The following is a 24389-nucleotide window of genomic DNA, read 5'->3' as shown; positions in this document are numbered from 1 at the left end:
AATGACCTCTGCCACCCAGGGGTCACGCGGCTGTTCCACTTCATAAAGTCCCGCAACTTACCCTACTCGATTGAGGAAGTTCGGTCCCTGACCAGGAACTGTCGCACTTGTGCTGAGTGCAAGCCTCGGTTCTACCACCCTGATAGAGCCCACTTAATCAAAGCTACACGGCCCTTTGAGCGGCTCAGCTTAGATTTCAAGGGCCCCCTCCCGTCCGTCGACCGCAATGTTTACTTCCTGAACATTGTGGACGAATACTCTCGTTTCCCATTCGCCTTCCCCTGCCCAGACATGACCAGCGCCACGGTCATTAAATGCCTCAACAGCCTGTTCTGCCTGTTCGGTATGCCGAGCTACATCCATATGGATAGGGGGGCGTCCTTCATGAGTGAAGAGCTATGCCAGTACATGCTGTCCAGGGGGATCGCCACGAGCCGTACCACCAGCTACAACCCCCGGGGTAACGGTCAAGTGGAGCGAGAGAACGGGACAGTATGGAAAGCAGTCACTCTAGCTCTAAGGACCAAAGGCCTCCCTATCTCCCGCTGGCAGGAAGTCCTCCCAGATGTGCTCCATTCGATACGGTCGCTATTGTGTACTGCCACTAATGCCACGCCTCACGAGCGAATGTTTGTCTTTCGCCGGAAATCCACCTCAGGCGTATCCATGCCGTCATGGCTCTCCACCCCAGGTCCGGTATTCGTGCGAAGGCATGTGAGGGGCCACAAGACGGACCCTCTCGTGGAGTCAGTGCACCTACTCCATGCCAACCCCCAATACGCGTATGTCCGGCACGCCGATGGAAGGGAGGACACCGTGTCCATAAAAGACGTCGCCCCAGCCGGTAACGACAACAACCACGACAACAGCAGCAACAACGACCACAGCAACTCTTACCCACCCACTACTCTTTCATCACCCCCGGAAGAACATCGACCAACGGTACCCCCACCAACTACCCCTTCAACAACCCTGGCGGCACCCCCGGCAGAGACCCAGGAGGCCACCGGGGACACCCAGCCGACACCCGCGGCACCACAACAGCCACGTCGGTCGCAGAGGACTATCAAACCCCCGAACAGACTAAATCTATAGAAGGGGTGAATGTGATGAAATATTCCATTCATCACTCATCAGTATTTCTCTGCCTGTGACTGTGGTTGGTTTCAGTTTCATTTCCATTGCATTGTACTGTGTGTAGGGCTCCACCCATACCTGGCTCCTATGTAAGCTGGCCCAGCCTGCAGCACATCCAGTACGGCAGACCTCTGGATGGAAGATACATTCTCCTCTGTGTGTTACCTTCTAAGTCAATAAAAGCCTTGTTTTGTTTCGCTAACATCGAGTCTCGGATTTATTGAGGCACATCACCCAGAGAGTGGTGAACCTGTGGAATTCTCTGCAACAGAGGGCAGTGGAGGCCAGTTCATTAAATATATTCAAGAAAGAGTTGGATATATTTCTTGAGGCTAAAGGGATCAAGGGGTATGGGGAGAAAGCAGGGACCGGGTACTGAATTTGGATGATCAGCCATGATCACATTGAATGGCGGAGCAGGCTCGAGGGGCCGAATGGCCTACTGCTGCTCCTATCTTCTATGTTTCTCACCCAGTGTGGTAGTGAGACTCACACACACAGAGCAGGAAAGACCCAGGCTCCAGTCCCGCCCTGTGCGGAATTGGCTGATCTCACCCAGTGTGGTACTGAGCCCCCCCCCCGACCAGACACACACACAGCAGGAAAGGCCCAGGCTCCATCTCCGGCCTGTTTTGAGTGAGCTGATCACAGCCGGAGTGGGCAGTAGGGGAGCTACAATTGGGCCTCAGCGCCTCCTGGGTTGGGGAGTGGGGAAAAGCAGTCAGGGTTTTTGCTCCTTATCACTGTCCAGTGACCTGTGCTGGAAAGTATGTGGGTGTGTGGGTGTACAGATGTGCTTGTGTGTCTGTCTGGGTGCGCAGATGTGCTTGTGTGTCTGTCTGGGTGTGCAGATGTGCTTGTGTGTCTGTCTGGGTGCGCAGATGTGCTTGTGTGTGTCTGGCTGTACTGATGTGCTTGTGTGTCTGGGTGTGCAGATGTGCTTGTGTGTCTGGGTGTGCAGATGTGCTTGTGTGTCTGTCTGGGTGCGCAGATGTGCTTGTGTGTGTCTGGGTGTGCTGATGTGCTTGTATGTCTGTCTGGGTGTGCAGATGTGCTTGTGTGTCTTTGTGTGTGCAGATGTGCTTGTGTGTTTGTCTGGGTGCACAGATGTGCTTGTGTGTGTCTGGGTGTGCTGATGTGCATGTATGTCTGTCTGGGTGTGCAGATGTGCTTGTGTGTCCGTCTGGGTATGCAGATGTGCTTGTGTGTCTTTGTGTGTGCAGATTTACTTGTGTGTCTGTCTGGGTGTGCAGATGTGCTTGTGTGTGCAGATGTGCGTGTGCATGTGTGCAGATGCATGTGTGTCTGTATCCAGTGTACAAGTGTATCGATCTGTGGGTGTGCAGATGTGTCTGTGTGGGTGTGTGCAGATGTGTGTTTGTATGTGAGTGAGCAGATGTGCTTGTGTGTGAGTTCAGTTAAGCACAAGATCAGATTCTCCACTTGGTCAAATACCAGAAAATGGGGGCAGTGAGGATTCATAGACTGGGAGCTGGAATGGGAGGGTAGAGTTCTGGACACTGCATTATGGGAGGGGTATTCAAGCCTGGGAATGGGAGGGTAGAGTTCTGGACACCCCATTATAGGAGGGGTATTCGAGCCTGGGAATGGGAGGATGAGTTCTGGACACCCCATTATAGGAGGGGTATTCGAGCCTGGGAATGGGAGGATGAGTTCTGGACACCCCATTATAGGAGGGGTATTCGAGCCCGGGAATGGGAGGGTAGAGTTCTGGACACCCCATTATAGGAGGGGTATTTGAGCCTGGGAATGGGAGGGTAGAGTTCTGGATACCCCATTATAGGAGGGGTATTCGAGCCCGGGAATGGGAGGGTAGAGTTCTGGACACCCCATTATAGGAGGGGTATTCGAGCCCGGGGAGTGGGTGCGATGACTGCTGTCTGTAAATTAGGTCACCAGCTCACAGTGTAAGAGTTGCTTTGGTCCTTTTCCAGGTCCGGTGCCCCCCAGACTGCGAGGAGGTCCTGACTCGTGTTCGGGGAGAGTCGAGGTGTACAACTATTCCACCTGGGGCACGGTTTGCGATCATAACTGGGACATCTTGGACACCTCGATTGTCTGCAGACAGCTCAAGTGTGGGGCAGCTGTGTCCGTGAGCACTGGCTTCGCCCCAGGGGTAGGCCCCATCTGGCTGGATTATGTGGGGTGTGTTGGGACGGAGGCGACCATCAGTGAGTGCCCGGCAGACCAGCGGAATATCAGCAACTGTATGAACAGCCAGGATGCTGGAGTTACTTGCTCAGGTCAGCAGTAATGGCGCGCGACGCTGAAGAGTGTGGAACGTTCTGACCCACACAGAGCAGGAAAGGCTCAGGCTCCATCTCTGGCCTCTGCTGAGTTCGCTGATTCAGCTCAATTGCCAACTCCTGTGTAGCAGGCTCGAATCTGAATGTTTTCCTCCTGTTCGTATGTTATATAATCGAGAGGCTGAATGACCTCCTGTTCCTATGTAACAATTTTAAGGGGCTGAATGGTGTCCTCCTGTTTCTATGTAACACAGTCGAGTGGCTGAATGACCTCCTCTTCCTATGTAATAATTTTAAGGGGCTGAATGTTCTCCTCCTGTTCGTATGTTATTCAATCGAGAGGCTGAATGACCTCCTGTTCCTATGTAACAATTTTAAGGGGCTGAATGGTCTCCTGTTTCTATGTAACACAGTCGAGGGGCTGAATGACCTCCTCTTCCTATGTAACAATTTTAAGGGGCTGAATGGTCTCCTCCTGTTTCTATGTAACACAGTCGAGGGGCTGAATGACCTCCTGTTCCTATGTAACAATTTTAAGGGGCTGAATGGTCTCCTCCTGTTTCTATGTAACACAGTCGAGGGGCTGAATGACGTCCTGTTCCTATGTAACAATTTTAAGGGGCTGAATGGTCTCCTCCTGTTTCTATGTAACACAGTCGAGGGGCTGAATGACCTCCTGTTCCTATGTAACAATTTTAAGGGGCTGAATGGCCTCCTCCTGTTTCTATGTAACACAGTCGAGGGGCTGAATGACCTCCTGTTCCTATGTAACAATTTTAAGGGGCTGAATGGCCTCCTGTTCCTTCAAGGAGGGAGGGGAAATTAGTGGTGATTAAACCCACACAAGGAGAAATGTCCAAACCTTGTGTTGTCCCTGGCAGGTTCTTTCCCGGTCAAACTGACAGATGGGAACAACATGTGCTCGGGGAGGGTGGAGATCTTTCATGAGTCCACCTGGGGGACAGTCTGCGACGATGGCTGGAACCTCACCGACGGGAACATCGTGTGCAAGCAGCTGAACTGTGGGAAGGCAGAGTCGGTAACCGGGGCCTACCATGGCCGAGGGAACGGGGAGGTCCTGCTGAGCGGTGTCAGGTGTGACGGGACGGAGCGCTCCCTGGACCGATGCCTCTCCAACCTAGTCAGTGCCAACAACAGTGCCTGTGGTCAGCACGCTGGGGTCATCTGCTCAGGTGAGTCGTGAGCTTTCATTACTTGTAATAACACAACCTGCTGATCCACACCTCTCGCATCAAGTCCTGTTCACCCCTCACCCCCTGAGCTCGCTGACCTATATTGGCTCCCGGTCAGGCAACGCCTCGATTTTAAAATTCTCATCCTTGTCTCCGAATCCCTTCATGGCTCTCGCCCCTCCCAATCTCTGTAACCTCCTGCAGCCATACAGCCTCCGAGATCGCTGCGCTCCTCCCAATCTGGACTTTTGTGCCTCATTGATTTTCATCTTTCCACCATTGGCGGCAGTGCCTTCAGCTGCCGAGCCCCTGAGCCCTGGAACTCCTTCGCTGAACGTCTCGGCCTCTGTCTCCTCCTCTAATACGCTCCTTAAAACCTACCTCTTTGAACAGGTTTTTGGTCACTGTCCTAATATCTCCTTATGTGGCTCGGTGTCAATTTCTGTCTGATAATGCTCTTGTGAAGCGCCGTGGGACGTTTTACTGCATTGAAGTGCTGTATAAATGGGAATTGTTGTTGTTGACTGCTGACCCTGCCCCTGTGGAGCTGGGCCTCACCTGCATCTTTCCCCACTTTGGGAGTTTGACTCAGTTGACAGCTCTCTGACCTTTGGGTGACAACGAGTCTGGTTCCAGCCCCATTCCTGGACTTGAGGTGCCGTATAAACATTGATCTTTCTCATTACTGCACCCCGTCTCCTGTTCCTGAGAAGATTTAACTTCTACATAGTGACATAGAATGTACAGCACAGAAACAGGCCATTCGACCGAACTGGCCCATATCGGTGTTAATGCTCCACACGAGCCTCCTCCCGCCCTTCTTCATCTAAACTTATCAGAATATCCTTGTATTCCTTTCCCCCTCATGTGTTTATCTGGCTTCCCCTTAAATGCATCTATGCTATTTGCCTCAACTACTCCCTGTGGTAGCGAGTTCCACATTCTCATCACTCTCTGGGTAAAGAAGTTTCTCCTGAATTTTTAGTGACTATCTTATATTTATCGGACCTAGTCTGGTCTCCCTCACAAGTGGAAACATCTTCCCTGCGTCTACCCTATCGAACCCTTTCATAATCATAAAGACCTCTATCAGGTCCCCCCTCAGTCTCCTCTTTTCTAGAGGAAAGAGCCCCAGCCTGTTCAAGCTTTCCTGATAGATAGAACCTCTCAGTTCTGGTAGCATTCTTGTATCTTTAGTCATCCGGGGAGCTTTAGCTTTAGATGCCCTTCCTTTCTCCATCGTGGGACCGTGTCTGGTATCATCTTTGTAGATTAGTATTAATCTTGCCCACGCTGTCTCACATCTGGAACCTTGTTTAAGTGCCTTTTGAAAATACAAGTTACTAGATTACCCCTTAAAGCATCGCAGTACATGTTCCACCTACAGCTGCCTGTTTCTGTAGATAGTCCCAGACCAGTTTAACCATGTTCCCGTCTCTATTCCAGGTCCAGTGCCCGTACGGCTGGTGAACGGTAACAACATGTGCTCTGGGAGAGTTGAGGTCTATCGTAAATCTGTCTGGGGGACCGTCTGTGATGATGGCTGGGATGTAAATGCAGCGAGTGTGGTCTGCAGACTGTTGAACTGTGGGACGGCCCTGTCAGCACGGACTGGTGCCTACTACGGAGAAGGGACTGGGGACATCTGGTTGGATGATGTGAAGTGTCTTGGGACAGAGCCTGCCCTCGATCAGTGCTCTGTAAACCCATGGGGGGTGAATAACTGCACACACAGCAAGGATGCCGGAGTTACCTGCTCGGGTGAGTGGAGTCACTTGTTCTTTGTGTGTATTGGTTCTTTCGCAATGTATCGCTGTTATAAGAGAGATTCCTCAACCATACCGGCACCGCACCCCAAGGCTTTGGGGAGAGCGCGGGCCAGTGGGATTAGTTTGGGATTGATACAGGGCAATGAGGAGAGAGAGGGGCAGTGGGATTAGTTTGGGATTAGTACAGGGCAATGAGGAGAGAGAGGGGCAGTGGGATTAGTTTGGGATTGATACTGGGCTATGGGGAGAGAGCAGGGCAGTGGGATTAGTTTGGGATTGATACCTTAATGCGAGAAGCATCAGGAACAAGGTAGATGAATTAGCTGTGGAAATAGAGGTTAATAATTATGATCTAATTGGGATTACGGAAACATGGTTGCAGGGTGAGCAGGGCTGGGAGCTTAACATACAGGGGTATTCAGTATTTAGGAAGGATCGACAAAAAAGAAAGGGAGGAGGGGTAGCATTGCTAGTAAAAGAGGGGATAAATGCAATTGAAAGGAAGGATATTAACTCAGTTAATACAGAATCTATATGGGTGGAGCTAAGAAATAGCGAGGGGCGAAAAACATTAATAGGAGTGGTATATAGGCCTCCAAATAGTAAAATAGAGGTTAGGGAGGGCATCACGAGGGAAATTAGAGAAGCGTGCAATAAGAGCACAGCTGTCATCATAGGTGACTTTAACTTACATATAGATTGGACTAGCCTAATCAGTAAAAATAATGAGGAGGAGGAATTCCTTGAGTGTTTGAGGGATGGTTATCTGGATCAATATGTCGAGGAACCAACTCGGGAACAGGCTATATTGGACTGGGTACTGTGCAATGAGAAGGGACTAATCAGTAATCTTGTTGTACGGGGACCCTTGGGTCAGAGCGATCATAACATGATCGATTTCTCACTCGAAATGGAGAGCGAAGAAATTGACTCAGAGACTAAGGTCCTGAATTTAAACAAGGGGAATTATGATGCCATGAGACGGGAACTGAGTAGGTCTGAGTGGACAACGTTCCTGGGAGGACTGGAGGTAGATAAACAATGGCAAACATTTAAAGATAGAATGATAAAATTGCAAAAATTGTTTATACCAATCTGGCATAAAAGGAAATCTAAAAAGGTGACTCAACCGTGGATAACAGGGGAAATTAGAGACAGCATAAAATCCAAAGATAGGGCGTATAAAATAGCCAAAAAAAGCGCCAGAGCGGAAGATTGGGAACAGTTTAAGATAGAGCAAAGGAGGGCAAAGGGCATAATCAAGAGGGGCAAAATAGCTTACGAAAACAAGCTGGCGGAAAATATAAAAACTAACTCCAAAAGCTTTTATAAGTATATCAAAAGGAAAAGACTGGTGAAAACCAAAGTTGGTCCATTGCAGTCAGATACGGGGGAATATATAATGGGAAATAAGGAAATGGCAGATCAACTAAATGCATACTTTGGGTCAGTCTTTACGAAGGAAGACACAAAAAACCTCCCTGGGATATCGGGAAAAATAGGGACATTGGCAAAGGAGGAACTGACGCAAATCAATATCTCTAAGGATATGGTGTTAAGGAAGCTAAAGGGATTGAAGGTGGACAAATCCCCAGGGCCTGATAACATGCATCCTAGGGTACTGAAGGAGGTGGCCCTAGAGATAGCGGATGCACTAAGGATGATTTTTCAGAATTCATTAGACTCGGGAACAGTACCGATGGATTGGAGGGTAGCTAACGTTACCCCACTATTCAAAAAGGGGGGTAGGGAAAAAGCAGGTAATTACAGACCTGTAAGCCTTACATCAGTTGTGGGCAAAATGCTGGAGTCCATCATTAAGGATGAAATAGCGGAGCACTTAGCAAATGGGGACAGGATAGGACAGAGTCAACATGGATTTACAAAGGGTAAATCGTGCTTGACTAATCTATTGGAATTTTTTGAGGGAGTAACTGGTAGAATAGATGGGGGAGAGCCAGTAGATGTGGTGTACCTGGACTTCCAAAAGGCCTTCGATAAGGTCCCACATAAAAGATTAGCATGGAAAATTGAGGCTCATGGGATAAAGGGGAAAGTTTTGGCGTGGATAGGGAACTGGCTGTCAGATAGAAAACAGAGAGTTGGAATAAACGGCTCATTTTCTGAATGGCAGGCAGTAACAAGTGGGGTACCACAGGGATCTGTCCTGGGCCCCCAGCTGTTCACAATTTACATTAATGACCTGGATCAGGGAGTCGGATGCAGCATTTCCAAATTTGCAGACGACACTAAACTAGGAGGGGGGGTGGGCTCAGAGGAAGAGACCAGGAAGCTCCAGAGCGATTTGGACAGACTGGGCGATTGGGCGGATAAATGGCAGATGCACTATAATGTGGACAAGTGCGAAGTTATCCACCTTGGGTGCAGGAACGGGAGGGCAAATTATTATTTAAATGGCAATAGATTGGGAGAGGGGGAAGTACAGAGAGACCTGGGTGTTCTTGTACACCAGTCACTGAAGGCGAGCATGCAGGTGCAACAGGCGGTCAAGAAGGCAAACGGTATGCTGGCCTTCATAGCAAAAGGGTTAGAATACAGGAACAGGGATACCTTGCTGCAGCTGTACAGGGCACTGGTGAGACCACACCTCGAGTACTGTGTACAGTTTTGGTCGCCTCATCTGAGGAAGGATGTTCTTGCCATGGAGGGGGTGCAGCGGCGATTCACCAGGCTGATACCAGGAATGGCGGGAATGACCTATGAGGAGAGACTATGTAGTTTAGGGATGTACACACTGGAGTTTAGAAGATTGAGAGGGGACCTCATAGAAGTGTATAAAATTCTGACAGGTCTAGACAGACTGGATGCAGAAGGAATGTTTCCCTTGGCGGGTGAGAACAGAACTAGAGGACATAATTTAAGGATAAGGGCTAAACCATTTAGGACAGAGATGAGGGGGAATTTCTTCACTCAGAGAGTGGTGAACCTGTGGAACTCATTGCCACAGAGGGCAGTGTACGCCAGCTCATTAAATATATTTAAGAGGGAATTAGATATATTTCTACGGGCAAAAGGGGTTAAGGGTTACGGAGAGAAGGCGGGGACGGGATACTGAATTAAAGGATCAGCCATGATCTCATCGAATGGCGGAGCAGGCACGAAGGGCCGAATGGCCTACTCCTGCTCCTATCTTCTATGTATCTATGTATACTGGGCTATGGGGAGAGAGCAGAGCAGTGGGATTAGTTTGAGATTGATACAGGGCTATGGGGAGAGATCGGGGCAGTGGGATTAGTTTGGGATTGATACTGGGCTATGGGGAGAGAGCGGGGCAGTGGGATTAGTTTGGGATTAGTACAGGGCAATGAGGAGAGAGAGGGGCAGTGGGATTAGTTTGGGATTGATACTGGGCTATGGGGAGAGAGCAGAGCAGTGGGATTAGTTTGGGATTGATACAGGGCTATGGGGAGAGAGCAGGGCAGTGGGATTAGTTTGGAATTGTTATACGGCAATGGGGAGAGAGTGGGGCAGTGGGATTAGTTTGGGATTGATACTGGGCTATGGGGAGAGAGCAGAGCAGTGGGATTAGTTTGGGATTGATACAGGGCTATGGGGAGAGAGCAGGGCAGTGGGATTAGTTTGGAATTGTTATACGGCAATGGGGACAGAGTGGGGCAGTGGGATTAGTTTGGGATTGATACTGGGCTATGGGGAGAGAGCAGGGCAGTGGGATTAGTTTGGGATTGATACCGGGCTATGGGGAGAGAGCAGAGCAGTGGGATTAGTTTGGGATTGATACAGGGCTATGGGGAGAGAGCAGGGCAGTGGGATTCGTTTGGGATTGATACCAGGCTATGGGGAAAGAGCAGGGCAGTGGGATTAGTTTGGGATTGTTATAGGGCAATGGGGAGAGAGTGGGGCAGTGGGAATAGTTTGGGATCGATACCGGGCTATGGGGAGAGAGCAGGGCAGTGGGATTAGTTTGGAATTGTTATACGGCAATGGGGAGAGAGTGGGGCAGTGGGATTAGTTTGGGATTGATACTGGGCTATGGGGAGAGAGCAGAGCAGTGGGATTAGTTTGGGATTGATACAGGGCTATGGGGAGAGAGCAGGGCAGTGGGATTAGTTTGGAATTGTTATACGGCAATGGGGACAGAGTGGGGCAGTGGGATTAGTTTGGGATTGATACTGGGCTATGGGGAGAGAGCAGGGCAGTGGGATTAGTTTGGGATTGATACCGGGCTATGGGGAGAGAGCAGAGCAGTGGGATTAGTTTGGGATTGATACAGGGCTATGGGGAGAGAGCAGGGCAGTGGGATTCGTTTGGGATTGATACCAGGCTATGGGGAAAGAGCAGGGCAGTGGGATTAGTTTGGGATTGTTATAGGGCAATGGGGAGAGAGTGGGGCAGTGGGAATAGTTTGGGATCGATACCGGGCTATGGGGAGAGAGCAGGGCAGTGGGATTAGTTTGGAATTGTTATACGGCAATGGGGAGAGAGTGGGGCAGTGGGATTAGTTTGGGATTCATACTGGGCTATGGGGAGAGAGCAGAGCAGTGGGATTAGTTTGGGATTGATACAGGGCTATGGGGAGAGAGCAGGGCAGTGGGATTAGTTTGGGATTGTTATAGAGCTATAGGGCTATGGGGAGAGAGCGGGGCAGTGGGATTAGTTTGGAATTGTTATCGAGCTATAGAGCTATGGGGAGAGAGCGGGGCAGTGGGATTAGTTTGGAATTGTTATCGAGCTATAGAGCTATGGGGAGAGAGCGGGGCAGTGGGATTAGTTTGGAATTGTTATCGAGCTATAGGGCTATAGGGAGAGAGCAGGGCAGTGGGATTAGTTTGGGATTGTTATCGAGCTATAGAGCTATGGGGAGAGAGCGGGGCAGTGGGATTAGTTTGGAATTGTTATCGAGCTATAGGGCTATAGGGAGAGAGCAGGGCAGTGGGATTAGTTTGGGATTGTTATAGAGCTATAGGGCTATGGGGAGAGAGCGGGGCAGTGGGATTAGTTTGGAATTGTTATCGAGCTATAGGGCTATGGGGAGAGAGCGGGGCAGTGGGATTAGTTTGGAATTGTTATAGAGCTATAGGGCTATGGGGAGAGAGCAGGGCAGTGGGATTAGTTTGGAATTGTTATAGCGCTATAGGGCTATGGGGAGAGAGCAGGGCAGTGGGATTAGTTTGGAATTGTTATAGAGCTATAGGGCTATGGGGAGAGAGCGGGGCAGTGGGATTAGTTTGGAATTGTTATAGAGCTATAGGGCTATGGGGAGAGAGCGGGGCAGTGGGATTAGTTTGGAATTGTTATAGAGCTATAGGGCTATGGGGAGAGAGCAGGGCAGTGGGATTAGTTTGGAATTGTTATAGCGCTATAGGGCTATGGGGAGAGAGCGGGGCAGTGGGATTAGTTTGGAATTGTTATAGAGCTATAGGGCTATGGGCAGAGAGCGGGGCAGTGGGATTAGTTTGGAATTGTTATTGAGCTATAGGGCTATGGGGAGAGAGCGGGGCAGTGGGATTAACAAGAACAACAACTTGCATTTATATAGTGCCTTTAACATAGTAAAACGTCCCAAGGTGCTTCACAGGAACGATTATCAAACAAAATTTGACACCGGGCTACATAAGGAGATATTAGGGCAGGTCAAGGAGGTAGGTCTTAAGGAGCGTCTTAAAGGAGGGGAGAGGTAGAGAGGCAAAGAGGTTTAGGAAGGAAGTTCCAAAGCTTAGTACCCAGGCCGCTAAAGGCACGGCCGACAATGGTGGATCGATTAAAATCGGGGTGCGCAAGAGACCAGAATTGGAGGAGCGCAGAAATCTCGGAGGGTGGTAGGGCTGGAGGAGGTTACAGAGATGGGGATGGTAGAAAGCCATGGAGAGATTTGAACATGAGGATGAGAATTGTAGGGCTGGAGGAGGTTATAGAGATAGGGAGTGGCGAGGGCCATAGAGAGATTTGAACATGAGGATGAGAATTGTAGGGCTGGAGGAGGTTATAGAGATAGGGAGCGGCGAGGGCCATGGAGGGATTTGAACATGAGGATGAGAATTGTAGGGCTGGAGGAGGTTATAGAGATAGGGAGCGGCGAGGGCCATGGAGGGATTTGAACATGAGGATGAGAATTGTAGGGCTGGAGGAGGTTATAGAGATAGGGAGCGACGAGGGCCATGGAGAGATTTGAACATGAGGATGAGAATTGTAGGGCTGGAGGAGGTTATAGAGATAGGGAGCGGCGAGGGCCATGGAGGGATTTGAACATGAGGATGAGAATTGTAGGGCTGGAGGAGGTTATAGAGATAGGGAGCGGCGAGGGCCATGGAGGGATTTGAACATGAGGATGAGAATTGTAGGGCTGGAGGAGGTTATAGAGATAGGGAGCGGCGAGGGCCATGGAGGGATTTGAACATGAGGATGAGAATTGTAGGGCTGGAGGAGGTTATAGAGATAGGGAGCGACGAGGGCCATGGAGCGATTTGAACATGAGGATGAGAATTGTAGGGCCGGAGGAGGTTATAGAGATAGGGAGCGGCGAGGGCCATGGAGGGATTTGAACATGAGGATGAGAATTGTAGGGCTGGAGGAGGTTATAGAGATAGGGAGCGGCGAGGGCCATGGAGGGATTTGAACATGAGGATGAGAATTGTAGGGCTGGAGGAGGTTATAGAGATAGGGAGCGGCGAGGGCCATGGAGGGATTTGAACATGAGGATGAGAATTGTAGGGCCGGAGGAGGTTATAGAGATAGGGAGCGGTGAGGGCCATGGAGCGATTTGAACATGAGGATGAGAATTGTAGGACTGGAGGAGGTTATAGAGATAGGGAGCGGTGAGGGCCATGGAGGGATTTGAACATGAGGATGAGAATTGTAGGGCCGGAGGAGGTTATAGAGATAGGGAGCGGTGAGGGCCATGGAGCGATTTGAACACAAGGATGAGAATTTCAAAAAGGAGGCGTTGCCGGACCGGGAGCCAGTGTAGGTCAGTGAGCACAGGGGTGATGGGTGAACGGGATATGGTGTGTGTTAGGATGCAGAGTTTTGGATGAGCTGAAGTTTATGGAGTGTGGCAGAAGGGAGACGGACCAGGAGCACATTGTAATAGTGAAGTCTAGAGATAACCAAGGGCACGGACGCTGGTTTCAGCAGTTGATGAGCTGAGGCAGGGGCGGAGACGGGCGATGTTACGCAGCTGGAAGTAGGCGGTCTTGGTGCTGGAGAGGTTATGGGGTTGGAAGCTCGTCTCGGGGTCAAATAGGACACCAAGGTTGTGAAATGTCTGGTTTAGCCTCAGACAGTGGCCGGGAGAAGGATGGAATCGGTGGCGAGGGAATGGAGTTTTTGGCGGTCTTTGGTCTTCCCAATATTTAGTTGGAGGAAATTTCTGCTCATTCAGGACTGGATGTCGGACAAGCAGCGTTACAAATCAAAGATCTTGTTCCCGTCTCTATTCCAGGTCCGGTGCCCGTACGGCTGGTGAACGGTAACAACATGTGCTCCGGGAGAGTTGAGGTCTATCGTAACTCCGTCTGGGGGACCGTCTGTGATGATGGCTGGGATGTAAATGCAGCGAGCGTGGTCTGCAGACTGTTGAACTGTGGGATGGCCCTGTCAGCACGGACTGGCGCCTATTATGGAGAGGGGACTGGGGACATCTGGATTGTGGGTGTGAAGTGTCTTGGGACAGAGCCTGCCCTTGATCAGTGCTCTGTAACCCCATGGGGGCAGAAGCACTGCACACACAGCAAGGACGCTGGAGTTACCTGCTCAGGTGAGTGGTGTAACCCGCTCGGGTGAGTGGAGTTACTTGCTCGGGTGAGAGAAGTTTCCCGTTCAGGTGAGAGGAGTTACCCGCTTGGTGAGTGGAGTCACCCGCTCGGGTGAGAGGAGTTACCCACTCGGGTGAGTGGAGTTACCCACTCGGGTGAGTGGAGTTACCTGCTCCGGTGAGAGGAGTTACCTGCTCGGGTGAGAGGAGTTACCCGCTCGGTGAGTGGAGTCACCCGCTCGGGTGAGAGGAGTTACCCACTCGGGTGAGTGGAGTTACCCGCTCGAGTGAGAGGAGTTTCCCGCTCGGGTGAGAGGAGTTACCTGCTCGAGTGAGAGGAGTTTCGGGTGAGCGGGGTCACTCCCCATTGCACTCTCCTGCTCCCTCCTCATACCCTTTAATATCCTACCCAGTCTAATCCCACACTCCTGCTCACTCATCCCTGGTAACCCATTAATCTCTCACGTGCCCCTTATCCACTCTAGTCTCTCTCTGTAACTAACCCCATACCCATGGTAACACCCAGTGAATCTGTGCTACACATTTTCCTTTGTTTTATAATGATGCATCAAATTCTATTCTCCAACTGTACCCCACCAGAGGTACAAGTTCAATAGACTGGGAGCAGTTTTGCACGCCTGTTATAAAATCCAGGCATGGAGCCCAGTGAAAGTCCAGGTATTCCCAGACCAGATTAATCGTGTTCCCGTCTCTATTGCAGGTCCGGTGCCCGTACGGCTGGTGAACGGTAACAACATGTGCACCGGGAGAGTTGAGGTCTATCATAACTCTGTCTGGGGGACCGTCTGTGACGATGGCTGGGATGTAAATGCAGCGAGTGTGGTCTGCAGACTGTTGAACTGTGGGACGGCCCTGTCAGCACGGACTGCCGCCTACTATGGAGAGGGGACTGGGGACATCTGGTTGGATGATGTGAGGTGCAACGGGACAGAACCTGCCCTCGATCAGTGCTCTGCTAACTCATGGGGAGTGAATAACTGCACACACAGCAAGGACGCTGGAGTTAACTGCTCAGGTGAGTGGAGTTACCTGCTCGGGTGAGAGGAGTTACCCGCTTGGGTGAGAGGAGTTACCCGCTCGGGTGAGAGGAGTTACCCGCTCAGGTGAGAGGAGTTACCAGCTCGGGTGAACGGAGTTACCTGCTCGGGTGAGAGGAGTTACCCGCTCGGGTGAACGGAGTTACCAGCTCGGGTGAGAGGGGTTATATGCTCGGGTGAGTGGAGTTACCAGCTCGGGTGAGTGGAGTTACCCGCTCGGGTGAGAGGAGTTACCCGCTCGGGTGAGAGGGGTTATATGCTCGGGTGAGCGGAGTTACCCCCTCGGGTGAGCGGAGTTACCTGCTCGGGTGAGAGGAGTTACCCGCTCGGGTGAGAGGAGTTACCCGCTCGGGTGAGTGGAGTTACCCGCTCGGGTGAGAGAAGTTACCCGCTCGGGTGAGAGGAGTTACCCGCTCGGGTGAGCGGAGTTACCCGCTCGGGTGAGCGGAGTACCCTGCTCGGGTTAGCGGAGTTCCCTGCTCACGAGAGCGCTTCCATTTTTGAACTAGTTCCCAACCGTCTAATTGTTACAGCAGTGGGTCCACTTGTCAGGAGGAGGAATTACTTAGAATCAGAGCATCGTAGAAATTTACAGCGTGTGGCCGCAGACTGCTTCATTATCTGAGCAATTGCGAATGGAAATGAACACTGCAAGCATCAGCGAATAGCCCTGCAACTGACCATAGGATGGCCGGAAGGTCATTGGTGAAGCAGCTGAAAACGGCTGGGCCGAGGACACTGCCCTGAGGAACGCCTGCAGCGATGTCCTGGGGCTGAGATGATTGGCCTCCAACAACCACCTTCCTTTGTGCTAGGTATGGCTCCAGCCACTGGAGAGTTTTCTCCTGATCCCCATTGACTTCAGTAGATGTCAGTATTGTTGCTGTACTGGAACAGCTTGGTTAGAGGCATGGCTAGTTCTGGAGCACGTGTCTTCAGCACTACAGCTAGGGGTATTTTCAGGACCGGTAGCCTTTACTGTATCCAGTGCGCTCAGCCGTTTCTTGATATCATGTGGAGTGAATCGAATTGGCTGAGGACTGGCTTCTCTGATGGTGGGGACCACAGGAGGAGGTCGAGATGGATCATCTACTTGGCACTTATAGCTGAAGATGGTTGCAAACCCTTCAGCCTTGTCTTTAGCACTCACGTGCTGGGCTCCGCCATCATTGAGGATGGGGATGTTCATGGAGCCTCCTCCTCCTGTTAGTTGTTTAATTGTCCACCACCATTCACGACTGGATGTGGCAGTACTGCAGATCTTTGATCTGATCCGTTGGGTTGTGGTATCACTTAGCTCTGTCAGTAGCATGCTGCTTCTGCTGTTTAGCATGCATGTAGTCCTGGGTGCAGCTTCACCAGGTTGGCACCTCATTTTTTGGTACACCAAGTGCTGCTCCTGGCAGGCTCTTCTGCACTCCTCATTGTACCAGGGTTGGTCGCCTGGCTTGATACTGATGGTAGGGTGAGGGATATGTCGGACCACGAGGTTACAGATTGTGGTGGAATACGATGCTGCTGATGGCCCACAGCACCTCATAGATTGGAGACAGAGTTCCAGATTTCCACTACCCTTTGTGTGGAAAAGTGCTTCCTGATTTTGCTCCTGAACAGCCTAACTCTAATTTTAAGGTAATGCCACCTTGTTCTAGATTCCCCACTAAAGGAAATAGTTTCTATCTAATCAAATTCTTAAACATCTCAATTAGCTCAACCCTTAATCTTCTAAACTCAAGCGAATACAAGCCTAGTTTATGCAACCTGTCCTAATTTAACGGCGGTATCATTCTGGTGAATCTACGCTGCAGCCCTTCCAAGGCCAGTGTATCCTTGCTGAGATGTGGTGCCCAGAACTGAAGGCACTGCTCCAGATGGGGTGTAACCAGGGCTCGGTACAACAGGAACGTAACTTATTCCAGCTCCCCTGAGATAAAGGCCGACATTCCATTAGCCTTTTTAATCACTGTGTGAAGCGGTTCACTGGCTTTTAGTGATTTGTGTATCTCTCTCTGCACCTCCACCCTTCCCAGTCTCTCACCGTAACCAAGATATTCCGAGTATAAATTGCTCTTAATTCATGACCTCAATAGAAAGAAAAATTGGTGGGAGTGCAATGAGCAGCCGATTCGCTAGGGTTCGATTTGCTCCTCCACCCAAGACCAGTTTATACTCCCCACATTCTTCCCTGTCAGTGTCAGCCGTGGCTCAGGGTCTGCACTCTGGCTTCCGAGTCAGAAAGTTGTGTGTTCGAGTCCCGCTTCAGAGACCTGAGCCCAATAATCAAGGCCGACTCTCCCGGTGTCAGTACTGAGGGAGGGCTGCACTGTCGGAGATAGATGTATATACTCTGGGACTTGAGCTCCATAATCCAGGCCGACTCCCCCAGTGCTAGTACTGAGGGAGGGCTGCACTGTCGGAGATAGATGTATATACTCTGAGACTTGAGCTCCATAATCCAGGCCGACTCTCCCGGTGTCAGTACTGAGGGAGGGCTGCACTGTCGGAGATAGATGTATATACTCTGGGACTTGACTCCATAATCCAGGCCGACTCTCCAGTGTCAGTACCGAGGGAGGGCTCACTGTCGGAGATAGATGTATATACTCTGGGACTTGACTCCATAATCCAGGCTGACTCCCCCAGTGCTAGTACTGAGGGAGGGCTGCACTGTCGGAGATAGATGTATATACTCTGGGACTTGACTCCATAATCCAGGCCGACTCTCCAGTGTCAGTACTGAGGCAATGCTGCACTGTCGGAGATAGATGTATATACTCTAGGACTTGAGCTCCATAATCCAGGCCGACTCTCCCAGTGCCAGTACTGAGGGAGGGCTGCATTGTCGGAGATAGATGTATATACTCTGGGACTTGAGCTGCATAATCCAACCCGACTCTCCAGTGTCAGTACTGAGGGAGGGCAGCACGGTGGCATAGTGGTTAGCACTGTTGCCTCACAGCGCCAGGGACCCGGGTTAAAATCCGGCCTCGATGACTGTCTGTGTGGAGTTTGCACATTCTCCCCGTGTTTGCGTGGGTTTTCTCCGGGTGCTCCGGTTTCCTCCCACAGTCCAAAGATGTGCGGGTTAGGTTGATTGGCCATGATAAAAAATTGGCCCTTAGTGTTGGGGGGATTAAATACGTGGGGTTACATGGATAGGGCTTGGGTGGGATGGCTGTCGGTGTAGGGACCGAGTGCTAGGGTTTGGATGATCAGCCATGATCTCGTTGAATGGCGGAGCAGGCTCGAAGGGCCAAATGGCCTACTCCTGCTCCTATCTTCTATGTTTCTATGTTTCTATGTTTGTCGGAGATAGATGTATATACTCGGGGACTTGAGCTCCATAATCCAGACCGACTCTCCCGGTGTCAGTACTGAGGGAGCGCTGCATTGTCGGAGATAGATGTATATACTCGGGGACTTGAGCTCCATAATCCAGGCCGACTCTCCAGTGTCAGTACTGAGGGAGGGCTGCATTGTCGGAGATAGATGTGTATATTCTGGGACTTGAGCTGCATAATCCAGGCCGACTCTCCCAGTGTCAGTACTGAGGGAGGGCTGCACTGTCAGAGATAGATGTATATACTCTGGGACTTGAGCTCCATAATCCAGGCCGACTCTCCCGGTGTCAGTACTGAGGGAGCGCTGCACTGTCAGAGATAGATGTATATACTCTGGGACTTGAGCTCCATAATCCAGGCCGACTCTCCCGGTGTCAGTACTGAGGGAGGGCTGCACTGTCGGAAATAGATGTATATACTCTGGGACTTGAGCTCCGTAATCCAGGCCGACTCTTCTGGTGTCAGTACTGAGGGAGGGCTGCACTGTCGGAAATAGATGTATATACTCTGGGACTTGAGCTCCATAATCCAGGCCGACTCTTCTGGTGTCAGTACTGAGGGAGGGCTGCACTGTCCGAGGTGCCATCTTTCAGTGAAACGTTAAACTGGGCCCCTGTCTGTCACCTCGGGTGGATGTAATATCCGTGGCACTATTTTGAAGAAGAACAGGGGAAGTTCTTCCCGGTGTCCTGGCCAATATTTATCGCTCATCCTACATCACTAAAAACAGATTATCTGGTCATTATCACATTGCTGTTTCTGGCAGCTTGCTGTGTGCAAATTGGCTGCCGCATTTCCTATATTACAACAGTGACTACACTTCAAAAAGTACTTCATTGGCTGTAAAGCACTTTGGGACGTCTTGAGGTTGTGAAAGGCGCTATAGAAATGCAAGCTCTTTCTTTCCTTTTCTTTCATCCCCTGATGTCCTGTTCATAAAAACATTGTGTCCTACATCATGCCTCAATTCCGTCTCTATTCCAGGTCCGGTGCCTGTACAGCTGGTGAATGGTAAAAATGAGTGCTCCGGGAGAGTTGAGATCTATCATAACACCGTCTGGGGGAGTGTCTGCGATGATGGCTGGGATTTAAATGCAGCGAACGTGGTCTGCAGACAGTTGAACTGTGGGACTGCAGTGTCAGTGCTGCCCGGGGCAGCCTTTGGAGAGGGGACTGGGGCCATCTGGCTGAGTGACCTGAAGTGTTTGGGGACAGAGCCTGCCCTCGATCAGTGCTCTGGCAGTCCGTGGGATGTGAATAACTGCACACACAGTCGGGACGCCGGAGTTATCTGCTCAGGTAATTCGAGCTTTGCATTTCATGGATTCAGGAAAGGGGACTATAAGGAACTTTATTGTCCAGGGTTTTGCAGGGTACTGGTTCCTCAAGGGGCTCGGTCACGTCCCAGCTTAATTTAATTAATTAGACCCTTTATCTGGGGCAGATACCCAAAGGAGGAGCCAAGACATTCAATTCAACTACGAGCATCTTTTGAGCTTGGTTCCAACTAGTGCCTATTCTGCTCTGTGTATGGGGCTGGGTACCACACACCAGGTCTGATCAGATAACTCAGTACAGGCCGGGGATGGAGCCCGGGCCTTTCCTGCTCTGTGTGTGGGGCTCAGTACCACAGACCGGGTCTGATTAGATAACTCAGTACAGGCCGGGGATGGAGCCTGGGCCTTTCCTGCTCTGTGTATGGGCTGGGTACCACACACCAGGTGCGATCAGATAACTCAGTACAGGCCAGGGATGGAGCCTGGGCCTTTCCTGCTCTGTGTGTGGGGCTCAGTACCACAGACCGGGTCTGATCAGATAACTCAGTACAGGCCGGGGATGGAGCCTGGGCCTTTCCTGCTCTGTGTGTGGGGCTCAGTACCACACACCAGGTGCGATCAGATAACTCAGTACAGGCCGGGGATGGAGCCTGGGCCTTTCCTGCTGTGTTTGTGGGGTTCAGTACCACACTGGGTGACATCAGCTCACTCAGCAGAGGCCGGGGACAGAGCCTGGGCCTTTCCTGCTGAGTGTATGGGGCTCAGTATCACACACCAGGTGCGATCAGATAACTCAGTACAGGCCGGGGATGGAGCCTGGGCCTTTCCTGCTGTGTGTGTGTTGGGGGCTCAGTACCACACTGGGTGAGATCAGCTCACTGAGCACAGGCCGGGGATGGAGCCTGGGCCTTTCCTGCTCTGTGTGTTTCTGTGTGTGTGGGGGGCTCAGTACCACACCGGGTGAGATCAGCTCACTGAGCACAGGCCGGGATAGAGCCTGGGCCTTTCCTGCTCTTTGTGTGTAATACTCAGCTGGAGTTTCCTTGTTCACAGGTCCTTTCCCGGTCAGACTGACAGATGGGAACAACATGTGCTCGGGGAGGGTGGAGATCTTTCATGAGTCCACCTGGGGGACAGTCTGCGACGAGAGCTGGGATCTCACCGACGGGGACATCGTGTGCAAGCAGCTGAACTGCGGGAAGGCTGAGTCGGTAACCGGGGCCTACCGCGGCCGAGGGAGCGGGGAGGTGTGGCTGGGTGGTGTGCGGTGCAGTGGGACAGAACATTCGCTGGACCAGTGCCTCGCAAACCCCTGGGGAGGCAGTAACTGTACACACAGTCAGGATGCTGGCGTCACTTGCTCAGGTAAGGCTTGTCTCCTTGTCGAGTGTCTCATGTTTCATTGCCCCCCCCCCCTGAGCAGGTGTCGGCCTATTGGCCTCCTCCAGCCTGTATCCGCCCACCCAGCTGCTTGGACATAGAATCATAGCATCTCACAGCACAGAAGGAGGCCGTTCCGCCCACCCTGCCTGTACCAGCTCTTTGGAAGAGTTGTCCACTTAGTCCCTCTCCCCCCTGCAATTTGTTCCTTTGCATGTATTTATCCAATTCCCTTTTGAAAGTTACTATTGAACCTGTTTCCACCGCACTTTCAGGCAGCACATTCCAGATCATAACTCGCTGTGTAAAAAAAATTCTCTTCATCTCCCCTCTGGTTCTTTTGCCAATTACCTTAAATCTGTGTCCTCTGGTTACTGAGCCTCCTGTCACTGGAAACAGTTTCTTCTTATTTACACAATCAAAACCACTGTTCCCTGCAAGGTGCCCGGGTGCCCGCACAGTGGAGAGCCTCAGCCGCTATATTAACATGGTGAAGTGCAGGGAACTACCTTCCAATCTGGATGAACTAATAAGGAATTGAACTGTTGTGAAGTGTCGCTGAGCAGATTATTGTAGCGACTCTCTGACTATATATTGCCAGAATTTGCACTGTATTTCCTACTGCTCTTTCTCAAGCCCTGTCTTTATTTGCTGCACGGGTGTATTTTGAGAAGTGAATGTTTGGCCCCATCAAGGGCACCGTTCAGGTCAGTGGCAATTGAACCTGATGAGCAGAACAGAGTTAGCGGGAAAACTGCTGTTCTGCAGATCTGCGGACTTTCCCCACATTTTAAGAGCAGAAGCAGCGGTAATTATTGGGACTGTACATTGTGGTTCGCCAATACGGTTAAATGACACGTTAATGCCGATTTTTATATTCATAAATCTAAAACCGATTATAAGCAACAATTAAAAAATCAGCAAACATAACTGGGGAGTTTGTACAACACAAGTTTTTTGTTGGTTGTGCAGGCTATATATTTGTTCATAATATGTGGAATGAGCACTGTTACAAAATGCTACGGGTGAGCGGGAGATCTCATTAACAGGGGGGGTGAGTTGGGAGATCTCATTAACAGGGGGGGTGAGTTGGGAGATCTCATTAACACGGGGGGGAGTTGGGAGATCTCATTAACATGGGGTGAGTTGGGAGATCTCATTAACAGGGTGGGGTGAGTTGGGAGATCTCATTAACACGGGGGGAGTTGGGAGATCTCATTAACACGGGGGTGAGTTGGGAGATCTCATTAACATGTGGTGAGTTGGGAGATCTCATTAACACGGGTGGGTGAGTTGGGAGATCTCTAACACGGAGGGGAGTTGGGAGATCTCATTAACACGGGGGTGAGTTGGGAGATCTCATTTACACAGGGGTGAGTTGGGAGATCTCATTAACACAGGGGTGAGTTGGGAGATCTCATTAAAATGGGGTGAGTTGGGAGATCTCATTAACATGGGGTGAGTTGGGAGATCTCATTAACACGGGGGTGAGTTGGGAGATCTCATTAACGGGGGGGAGTTGGGAGATCTCATTAACATGGGGTGAGTTGGGAGATCTCATTAACACGGGGGGGTGAGTTGGGAGATCTCATTAACACGGGGAGAGTTGGGAGATCTCATTAACACGGGTGTGAGTTGGGAGATCTCATTAACATGGGGTGAGTTGGAAGATCTCATTAACACGGGGGGAGTTGGGAGATCTCATTAAGATGGGGTGAGTTGGGAGATCTCATTAACATGGGGGTGAGTTGGGAGATCTCATTAACATAGGGGGTGAGTTGGGAGAACTCATTAACATGGGGTGAGTTGGGAGATCTCATTAACACGGGGGTGATTTGGGAGATCTCATTAACACGGGGAGTGAGTTGGGAGATCTCCTTTACACGGGGGTGAGTTGGGAGATCTCATTTACACAGGGGTGAGTTGGGAGATCTCATTAACACGGGTGAGTTGGGAGATCTCATTAACATGGGTTGAGTTGGGAGATCTCATTAACGGGGGGGGAGTTGGGAGATCTCATTAACATGGGGTGAGTTGGGAGATCTCATTAACACGGGGGGATGAGTTGGGAGATCTCATTAACACGGGGAGAGTTGGGAGATCTCATTAACATGGGGTGAGTTGGGAGATCTCATTAACACAGGTGGGTGAGTTGGGAGATCTCATTAACTTGGAGGGAGTTGGGAGATCTCATTAACATGGGGGGGAGTTGAGAGATCTCATTAACATGGGGTGAGTTGGAAGATCTCATTAACACGGGGTGAGTCGGGAGATCTCATTAACACGGGGGTGAGTTGGGAGATCTCATTAACATGGGGGGTGAGTTGGGAGATCTCATTAACATAGGGTGAGTTGGGAGATCTCATTAACACGGGGGTGAGTTGGGAGATCTCATTTACACGGGGGTGAGTTAGGAGATCTCATTAACGGGGGGGGTGAGTTGGGAGATCTCATTAACACAGGGGTGAGTTGGGAGATCTCATTAACACGGGGGTGAGTTGGGAGATCTCATTAACACGGGGGTGAGTTGGGAGATCTCATTAAACATGGGGTGAGTTGGGAGATCTCATTAAACATGGGGTGAGTTGGGAGATCTCATTAACACGGGGGTGAGTTGGGAGATCTCATTAACACGGGGGGGAGTTGGGAGATCTCATTAACATGGGGTGAGTTGGGAGATCTCATTAACACAGGTGGGTGAGTTGGGAGATCTCATTAACTTGGAGGGAGTTGGGAGATCTCATTAACATGGGGGGGAGTTGAGAGATCTCATTAACATGGGGTGAGTTGGAAGATCTCATTAACACGGGGTGAGTCGGGAGATCTCATTAACACGGGGGTGAGTTGGGAGATCTCATTAACATGGGGGGTGAGTTGGGAGATCTCATTAACATAGGGTGAGTTGGGAGATCTCATTAACACGGGGGTGAGTTGGGAGATCTCATTTACACGGGGGTGAGTTAGGAGATCTCATTAACGGGGGGGTGAGTTGGGAGATCTCATTAACACAGGGGTGAGTTGGGAGATCTCATTAACACGGGGGTGAGTTGGGAGATCTCATTAACACGGGGGTGAGTTGGGAGATCTCATTAAACATGGGGTGAGTTGGGAGATCTCATTAAACATGGGGTGAGTTGGGAGATCTCATTAACACGGGGGTGAGTTGGGAGATCTCATTAACACGGGGGTGAGTTGGGAGATCTCTAACACGGGGTGAGTTCAGAGATCTCATTTA

General features: G+C 50.8%; 1 pseudogene; it reads left to right on the top strand.

Moving 5' to 3' along the window:
* The window catches only part of LOC147095578 (scavenger receptor cysteine-rich domain-containing protein DMBT1-like), a 38123-nt pseudogene that overhangs the window by 6249 nt on the left and 7485 nt on the right, over window positions 1–24389 (top strand).

Source organism: Somniosus microcephalus, unplaced genomic scaffold (assembly GCF_052327205.1).
Source record: "Somniosus microcephalus isolate GS21.2 unplaced genomic scaffold, FLI_Smic_1.0 unresolved_chr1, whole genome shotgun sequence".
NCBI lineage: Eukaryota > Metazoa > Chordata > Chondrichthyes > Squaliformes > Somniosidae > Somniosus > Somniosus microcephalus.
The sequence above is the reverse complement of the archived record's forward strand: the minus strand, read 5'-3'. Positions and strand labels throughout refer to the sequence as shown.